The sequence below is a fragment of the Chrysochloris asiatica genome, unplaced genomic scaffold (assembly GCF_000296735.1).
Source record: "Chrysochloris asiatica unplaced genomic scaffold, ChrAsi1.0 scaffold00069, whole genome shotgun sequence".
Classification (NCBI taxonomy): domain Eukaryota; kingdom Metazoa; phylum Chordata; class Mammalia; order Afrosoricida; family Chrysochloridae; genus Chrysochloris; species Chrysochloris asiatica.
The window spans coordinates 10580247-10590062 of record NW_006408587.1 but is presented as its reverse complement, the minus strand read 5'-3'; the positions used below and the strand labels follow the sequence as shown (position 1 = coordinate 10590062).

Below are 9816 nucleotides of genomic sequence, written 5' to 3'. Positions count from 1 at the left end.
AAGATGGAGGGTCAGAGAAAAAGAGGAAGACCCCCAATGAGATGGATCAGCCGGGTGGCATCATTGATGGCGTCAAGTGTGGTAGAGGTAGTGAGGTTGGCCCACGATCGGACATTGTTTTGTTCTGCTGTGCATGGGGTCGCTATGAGTCGGTTCCAACTCGATGGCACCTAACAACAACATCTTCAAAAAGCATGGTTTCCTCAACAAATGAAAATGAAAAGAAAGGGAAAAGACATCTTTGCAAATTTGGAAGTTAAAGTGGAAAGAAGCAAAGAGGGAAATGTTGGGTCCTGTTAAACAAAAAATGAAAAATGGTCAAAATATTAGAAGGCATTCAACTCCTTCCAACTTAGCCAAACAAGACAAAGCAGAAGGAGATGGAAGTGGGAAAGGATAGCAAAGAACTTCAAGAGCAAAGGGTAAAAATGGCTTCAGCAAACCAGTGCTGTTATAAGGCTTTGTCTATCGCTGCAGCAGAAGAAGAAAAAGAGGGAGAAGAAGACATAGAAGTAATCCTTTAAAGAAACTCCTTCACAACACAGACAAAAAGTGCACTCTTGAACTATAAATCCTGCAAGCCACCCCAAATTATGAACTGTATACAGAGCAAATGAAATACAAATGAGAATCAAAACAGCTCAGATGATGAAAATCTCCCACATACCCCTCTCCCCAGCCCAAACACTGTAAGAAACAAATGAAAACTGTAGCACACAACTACAGATTGTTATAAATATCCTTAAACAAGTATTTGGGGAAGTTAAAAAGCACTTTGGATCATAAATTCAAAAATCAAAAAAGAAAATGAACAAAACAATGTGTCTGAAAGAAGCAGAAGATTGACTGGATTTAGGAAATAATAAGTAAATGAAAATATCATCTTAGCAAAGAAGACTAAACAAAGCTTTCTGTTGCTGTTAGGTACTGTCCAGTTGGTACCAACTCATAGCTACCCTATACACAACAGAATGAACCACAGCTCCATCCTACATCAACCTCCTCATCAGTGCTATGCTTGAGCCCATTGCTGCTGCCACTGTGTCAATCCATCTCATTGGGGATCTTCCTCATTTTTACTGACCCTCCACTTTACCAAGCATGATCTCCTTCTCCAGAAACTGGTCCTTTCCAAAAATAGTCCAAAGTATGAGAGACTAAATCAGGTCATCCTGGCTTCTATGGAGCATTCATACTGTACTTCTGTCAACATAGATTTGTTGGTTCTTTTGGTAGTCCATAGTACTTTCAGTATAAAGGTACCCATGGTTTAAAATCAGAAAAGATGTGCATCATGGTTGTATTCTTTCCCCCTATTTATTCAATCTGTATGCTGAGCAAATAATCTGAGCAGCTGAATTATATGAAGAAGAGAGTGGCACCTGGATTGAAGGAAGATGCACCAACAACCTGCAATAAGCAAATGATAATATCGTGTTTGCTGAAAGTGAAGAGGACCACAGCCTACATTATGGATTGCACCTCAATATAAAGAAAAAAAAGTTTTCATAACTGGACCAATAAATAACATCATGATAAATATAGAAAAATTTGAAGTTGTCAAAGACTTCATTTAGCTTTGATCTACAATCAGCACTCATGGAATCAACCGCCAAGAAAGGAAACAATGCATTGCATTTGGCAAATCTACTGCACAAGACCTCTTTCAAAGTGTTCAAGAGTAAAGATGTTAGAGAATTAAGGTGCACCTCCTGACCCAAGCCATGGTATTTTAAATTACCTCATACGTATGTAAAGTGGGACAATGAAAAAGGAAGACCGTGGAAGAATTGATGCATTTGAGTTACTGTGTTGGAGAATAATGTTAATATATCTTTGTTGGAAAAAGTAGAACCAGAATGCTCCTTAGAATCCAGAGTGGCGAGATTTCATCTTTCATACTTTGGACATGTGATCAGAAGGGACCAGTCCCTGGAAAAGTGCTATGTATGTAAAGTGGATGGTCAACAAAATGGAGAAAGACACCCAACAAGATGGACTGGCACCGTGGCAACAGCCAAGGGATCAAGCCTAACAATGATTGTGAGGATGGCACAGAACCAGGGAGTGCTGTGTATACGGTTGCTTTGAGTTGGAAATGACTTGACAGAACTCAGCAGCAACAACAAAAGAGATTGAAACAACAATGTATCTAAAGGCATTGAAGAAAGGTAGTGAAGCTATCAAGAAAATGAAAATACGATAAAGGAAAAAAATATGCTTAAGAAAATGGTTGAAGTGGAACGATACAGAAAATTCTAACCTCTGAAAAACAAAAGCAAATAATAGAATTAATAGTCAAACACAAAGTTCAGAAATGTTGTTGTTGTTGTTAAATGCTGTCGAGTCTGCTCCAACTTATACAGACCATGTGTAGAGTTTCCAAGGAGTGGCTGGTAGGTTCCAACTGCCATCTTGAGGTTCAAGTAGACCTTGAGGTCCAGTGCATTATCCTAAAGTCCAGAAATACTTTCTATAAACAAAAGAAGAACTGAAAAGTTCTATCAGGTGCCTAGGAAAATTAACACAATAAAAGGAAATGTCCAAATGTAATGCTAGTAGGATTCTGGTTCATGTATGCACTGTTGTTTCCCAAAACAAAACAAGTTTAAACAGGTCCGTGTGATCAGTGAATGGCTACAGACACGTTCTCCCAGGAATACACTTGTTTTAGTCTTCTTGTTTTTGTTAAGTGTTGTCGTGTCAGTTCCAACTCATAGTAACCCTGTATAGGATTTCTGAGCAGTGACCCATGAGCTTGGACCACCGGCCTTGCAATTCAAACTGATCTTGCAGTCCAGTGCATTAACCCAAAGAACAGAAGGATATTTTTTGTGTCATGGAATAAAAAATCAACTTTGAGGTCAGTGCTAATATCAAATTTTTACCAAAATTCAAGTCGATATCTTCCCATATCACTGAATTTTGCAACAACTTTATAGGGCTGTTACCCCACATAAAACAATAATGGAGTAAGCATTTAAGGAAGGTTGAGGAGACCTTAAAGATGAATTCAAGGCAGAGAGGTCAGCTCAGAAGGTTATGATAACTGTTTTTTTGGATACCAAAAAGGTAATTGATAGATTGTTTTTAAGGAACAGGATGAGCACAGGGGCTTATTATGAAGAAGTTTTAAGAAAATGGAAAGATGCATTTTTTGAGGGGATAAATCAAAAGCAGGTAAGTTGCTCCAAAGAAAATGTTTTCATCACAACAATGCACCTGCTCATTCTTGGAGGGCTATCCTATGAAAACTTTGTTAAGAAGCCTTACCCCATTCACCCTGCAATCCTGATTTCACCCCCACAAACTTCTTTTTCCTCTCCAAATTCAAAGAACATCTAAAAGGAACACAACTGAAGTCTCTTGTGAATGTCAAACTCCTGTTTTGATGAGATCTAAATCAAAGAGCACAAAGTTCTTCAGGGAAGTATTAGAAACATCACCTTCAGAAGTGTATAGATGGAAAACATGTTAAGAAACAATAGCTTCACATTTTGACATTTTTGTTTGATAAAACTTTCTATGATTATGTAGCAACACTTATTAAAATTTTCCCTCATATAGGACGATTATAGAGGCTTATTACGAATAAGTTTTAGAAAATGTAACCATGGCAACGATAGAATGTAAACTAATGTTCTCCCATGTAAACTATCATATAATTCACAATAAAACACTAAAAAAAAAAAAAAAAAAAAGAGTGTATAGACCTATATGGAATTAAGAACATAGGAATAATATATAAATGCTACATATTGTGGCAAATTAAAAATAATGCAGCCAGAAGTGGTAGGTTGGAATATCTGCTTTGGGCCACAATTAAATAACTCAGGCCAGCCTTGTTCTCTCACTATGCATAGTTAGAAACCTGGATAAAATTTAAAAAGGAACTAATTTTAGATATTGTAAAAGCTAGGCAGGACCAGAATCCCTAAGCAATGAAATTAAAATTAAGGTGAATTTATGATAATATTTTTAGACTGTGGTTCAGAGACAGGTATCCTATACTGATCACAGTTGTTGTTGTTTTTGCTGTTGTTTAAGCTTTGTTGAATTGGTTCTCACACACAGCAACTCTGTATAGGATTTCCAGAGAGCAGCCTGTGTGTCTCAACAGTCAACCTTGTGGTTTAAACCGAGTTTGCTGTCAAATGCTTATCCTACAGCTCTACACCGGGATTCCACCAATCACTGTCCTATCAGAACATTTAGAAGTGTTCAGGGAAGTTGGAGTTTACAGACCAGACTTCTAGAGAGAAAAAAAATAGGCAGAGAAAAGCTCCAGAAATTAACAGAAGAGACCCATTAAGTCTGTCGCTAAGAATTAAGCTACACATGTGTTTTTAAATGCCATTGTTTAGGTTCCAACTTATAGCAACACTGTATAGGGTTTCCAAGGAGCAACTGGTGGGTTTGAACCTCCAATCGTACAGTTAGAAGTTACACCAGAACTCCAAGTCACTCATGCAGAAGAGTGTAATTCAATGAGTCTTCAAATAACTTCAGATCCTTGGCACTGTAGGATAAGCACTGGACCACATGGCCAGTTTGAACCACAAAGTCAGTGGTTCAAACTCACCAGTCACTCCTTGGAAACGCTACAGTGTCACTATGAGTTGGAACCAACTGGATATTGTTAGGGTCCAATAACTTGGCTTCTGCAGGTCTAGCAAGACCCACTTGAGGCACAAACAGATGAAAAGCAGAAAATAGCAAACAAGGTTTATTAAGCTATGAAAGTACACTTCTCAGAAGAAGAGAAGTGAATCTCTCATGCGAGTGAGAGAGAGCCTTGGCTTTCTCTTCTTTCTTCTCCTTTGTAAGGTTTTTGGCTTGTCTCCTTCAGGCTTAATTCTGATTGGAAGCAGAGTCTAGGCAACACCTATTTTCCGTTGCACCTTTTTGGTGGTGTAACACTGCTCTATTTCTCAGAAGAAACTGCTGGGCTCAGTTTCCTGTAATTGTTGATTCAAGTGCTAGATGTTGGGGTGCAGTTAGGCTGAGCATTAGTTTCTTACTCTGTCCCTAACAGACGGCACTTAACAACAATAACAATCAAATAACTAATGGTGACTTATAGAGCATTCCCAAAGCTCACAAAGGTTTGGGGAGGCATTTAATTTCCAAGTCATCAGAATGGAAAATCTTCATCGAATGCCTAGAAACTTAGCAAACCACTCATGAAATGCCAGATTTGGCACTGTAGGAAAAGCACTGGTCCACAAGGTCAGTTTGAACTACAAGGTTGGTAGTTTAAGCCCACTAGCTGCTCTTCATACAGGGTTGCTATGAGTCAGAACTGACTCTATGACACTTAACAGAAACAACAACAGTATAGCTACATCAACTTCAGGACAATTGTCCTCAAGTGCAGCACTGTTGTCATGCTGGGCTAGAGAACTCCTTGTTGTGGGGATCCACTGTGCAAGGTTGTAGAATGTTTAGTGACATTCCTCATTTTCTACCTTAAAAATTTTGAAATATTTTCTCCCTTCCTGCCTTAGTTATCCAGACATTATCTAACGTCCCTGGAGGAACATTAATTCTCAAGTCCTAGAGTGAATCACATCTACTGTTCTATAGTGAATGCAACTCTAGACTTGTCTTCAGAAAAGCTTAAAATCATGCCTCAATATGATCAAGTAATCTGCAATTAACTACCTGTCAGGACATCCAGGAAGACCACAAAATACAATACTCAACGAAATAAATTAAACTCATCCAACATTCAACCTAAAATTACTAAGAATGCAACAAAATAGGATAATTTGTCTCATAAATTAGCCAGGGAGCCTTTTTCCCAATTTCTGAAATAGCTTCAGAAATTATAATATTACATAAAGAGAATTAAAGTTAATAATGTTAGCAGATATCTCATTTAAGCAACAAAACACGGGAAAATGCAATACATTTAAAGTGTTGAAAAGAAATACTTTCAGTATGCAATTCTATGTGCAGTAAAAATATATTTAAAGAATAAAAGTGAATTAAGGACTTTTCAAACAACAGCTAGATAAATCATTATAACTAGCAGCGGCTGTGAGGATCACACAAGCCCTGACAGTGTTTCATCTGTAATACATAATGTTGTTAGGGGTTGGAACTGACTTGACGGCACCTAACAACATTTTAAAAAGTAGTTTTTCACACGGACAAACACTTATATCAAATGAAATTGTGTATTAATATAAAAGATTAAAGTGTGCTGAAAATGGTAGACAAAATACACTTTTAAAAAATAATTTTAATTTATTCAGAGTATTAGTAATTTAAAGCAAAAACAATAACAAAGCAATGTGGAATTTAAGCATATAGAAAAGTGAAATATATGGCGATACTGTCGCTAAAGGTAAGACTGGAAATGAAAGTACAGTGTTATAAAGGTTCATATATTATTCATGATATTACCTATAGTTATTAGAAGATGGAGTATTATTAAGACATGCCTTAATTCCTGTTGTTGTTGTGAAGTGCTTTGAGTCACTTCTGACTCACAGCAACCCTGTGTAAGGTTCCGAGGCTGGAAATCTTCGCAACAGCAGAAAGCCTCATCTTTCTCCTGCACCTTTATGCCCAGAGCAACCAATAAAATTATGAATCAAGAGGAATAAATAATAAGTCAACTATGAATCTGAAATGGAATTCTACAAACCATAAAATATATTTTTAATGAAGATATGAAGAAGAAGAGGAAAAGTGGACACAGAATAGAAGATAAAAATAGAAAAAATAAACCTGATAGGCAAATTTAATCATTGCAATAAATGATACTAATGGTCTGAATTCAGCAATTAAATGACATATGTTATCAGACTGAATTTAAAACTTCCTTAAACAAATTCACTTTAAAATAAAAATGTAACTGGAACAGAATTTGAATCCCAATTTCCTATTTCTAAAATTTATGTGTGATGTTTATACTAAGTTTCCAAATAGTATATCAGAAACACTCACTACAGATACCAACAGATGTAAGTTCTATAGAAAGTCATAGTCTTTGTGAGATCTAGATCAAATTGTTTTTGGAAACTGAGTTTATACTGGACTAGGGTTTTCCGTCATGGTGTGGAGCTGTGGGATAAAGTGCTGTATTGTGAATTTGGTTTGAATTGCAAGGTTGGCGATTCAAGCTCCTCGAAAACCCTATACTGGGTAGCTATGGGTCAGAACAGACTTGACTGCACTTAACAACAATAACAATAGTTTTCAGTAATTCTAGTTTAGCAGGAATGATGAAGGCAAAAAATTAAAAATATCTATCCCTAACATTTGTCTCTCTCAAGAAGGTCCTTGATGAACCAATGCTGCCATCTTTATTCTTTATCCATGAAATCCCATGTTTCTCTTTTGTCTTATTAGTTAAGAGCTTTCCGACTCAGCAAGTATTTCACAGCAGCTTTTACATCCTTATTTCTCAAGCTGTAAATTATAGGATTCAACATGGGAGTCACTACTCCATAAAACATAGAAATAAGCCCTTCTGAAGCTTGCATCTTATTTTTTCCTGGCATTTCTTGGGACTTGAGTTTTGCATACATAAAGAAGATGGTACCATAAAATATGATCACCACAGTTAGATGAGCTGAGCAGGTGGAAAAGGCCTTGCGTCTTCCTGTGGCTGAGTTCATTCTCAAGATGGTGTACAGGATGAACATGTAGGAGAAAAAAATAACCAGGAGAGGAAGAATTAGGAAGGCCATATTTGAGACTGCTAAGGTAGTAATGTTAAGGGATATATCAGCACAAGCTAGTTTTAGTACAGCTAATATCTCACACAAGAAATGATTAATAATGTTATTTCCACAGAAAGGCAATCACATGGTAAGAGCTGTTTGCACAACTGAGTTGAGTCCACCAGAGAGCCATGACAAAGAAGCCATTAGCATGTACACCAACTTATTCATGATGATGGGATATCTCAGAGGGTTACAGATGGCCACATAGGGATCAAAAGCCATCATGCCAAGGAGAAAACATTCTGTTGACCCCATTGCAAATCCAAGGAACATCTGAACTGCACATCCAGAGAAGGAAATGTTTCTTTTCTTTGAGATTAAGCTCACCAATGTTGAAGGAACAGAGGAGGATGTATAGCAGATATCTAGAAAAGAGAGGTTGTCCAGGAAGAAGTACATGGGGGTGTGAAGACGAGAATCAAAGATGCTGGCCATGATGAGAACACCGTTGCCAGTTAGAATCACTAGATACATCACTAGAATCAGAGCAAAGAAGATAATTTCAAGTTTTGGGTAACCAGAGAGTCCCAGAAGAATGAATTCTCTCAAAAATGTCTGGTTAATCTCATCCATGTCTCAACATCAGAATGTAAAAGGAAAACCCAACATAAAATACTTTTACTGCCAAGCAACAAATGTAAACCATAAATAGAAAAAAAAAAAATTACTCTAGAGTAAAATATAAGTAGGTTTGCTTTGAAACTGCATTATCAGTTATCTTCAACAATGTGCATTACTGCTGTTGTTAAGTGTCATCAAACCTGTTCCAACTCATAGCAACTCTGTATAGGGTTTCCAAGGAGGTGCTGGTGGGTATGAATGACTGATCTTTCAGTTAGCAATCCAGAGCTTATCCTACAACGCCACGTTAGGACTCCTGTGTGCTATTAGATTACAATAGTATTGGGACATTGAATTTCTATGCCCCATGACTAATATGTGGATGCCTATCAATGATCAGAAGAAAATTCAGAAGCAAACTTCCCCATTGTTGAGGACAGGTTTGAAACTGAGGTTTCTGGAATCCCTAGACTACTACAGACAACAAATCTGACTTCTTCATTTAGTCAGGTCCAGTTGCAAGGCCATGATGAAGGCAAAAAACAATTCAACAAGAACTGAAATTTTGATTCAATAAATAAAATACATGTTCAAAATCTTAAATCAACTTTGATTTCCATGCATATTTGTGTGTCTGGATCTCTTTTCAGTCAGTTTAATGATGTGTTTTCATACGAACAGACATTTGATTATAGTAAATTGAGTTAGATACACTGTAATCTAATATTTGTTCAAAAGCATTGTTAGATATTGATCTAGTATTCACATCCCACTCTTACTACTCTTTTCCTTCTTTTATGGCAAAGATCATTGCATAGGCCAGTTGTGTAGGTATATGGTGGGACTCTTTGGAGAACAGCATTTAGTCTCACTTCACTTCTTCAGTTCCATGACTTCACATTCTTGATAATTCATTGCTTAAATCAACCTGAAAAAACAGCAATAATGTTTAAATAAATACAGGTGTAGCGCTTTATGCTTTACAAAACACAAATGAATCCTTTTATTTCTTTTTTTCAAATGCAAAAGATAAAATGTAGCCATTGTTAGCCTACTTATAAGTAAAAAGTGGGGCCTGAAGTCCCGATTCTTTCCAATGAAGTCTAGAGGTCTTTGGGACTATAACACAAGTTATTAAAGCTTGTTTCCCCAGATGAAGTTTTCTACTCCCACAAAGATTTAAATCCTCAGAAATCCTATACAAGGTTGCTATGAGTAGGCACTCACTTAATGGCACAGTAATCCTCTCCAAGAAATATCCAGAAATCTTAGCCTTGGTGAAATAATGCAGTGAATTAAATCCTTTCATCCTTCAAAACTTTCAAGTGTATTTCTCACTTGGGGATCTTGTTCAAATGCAGCTTCTGCTTTAATAACTCTAAGGTAAGGCCTGAGATTCTGCATTCCTAAGACATCCAGGAATGTCTGAAACAGCTGTTGTGGAGTCACACTTGGAATGGTAAAAATTTAGTCCACCTGTGAGGAGTCAATAGACTATCCAGATGTTTCTGTTAAA

General features: G+C 36.9%; 1 pseudogene; it reads right to left on the bottom strand.

Annotated features, from left to right (window-relative positions):
- Nucleotides 1-7358: 7358 nt before the first annotated feature.
- On the bottom strand, nucleotides 7359-8312 carry LOC102813555 (annotated as a pseudogene).
- Nucleotides 8313-9816: the final 1504 nt, after the last annotated feature.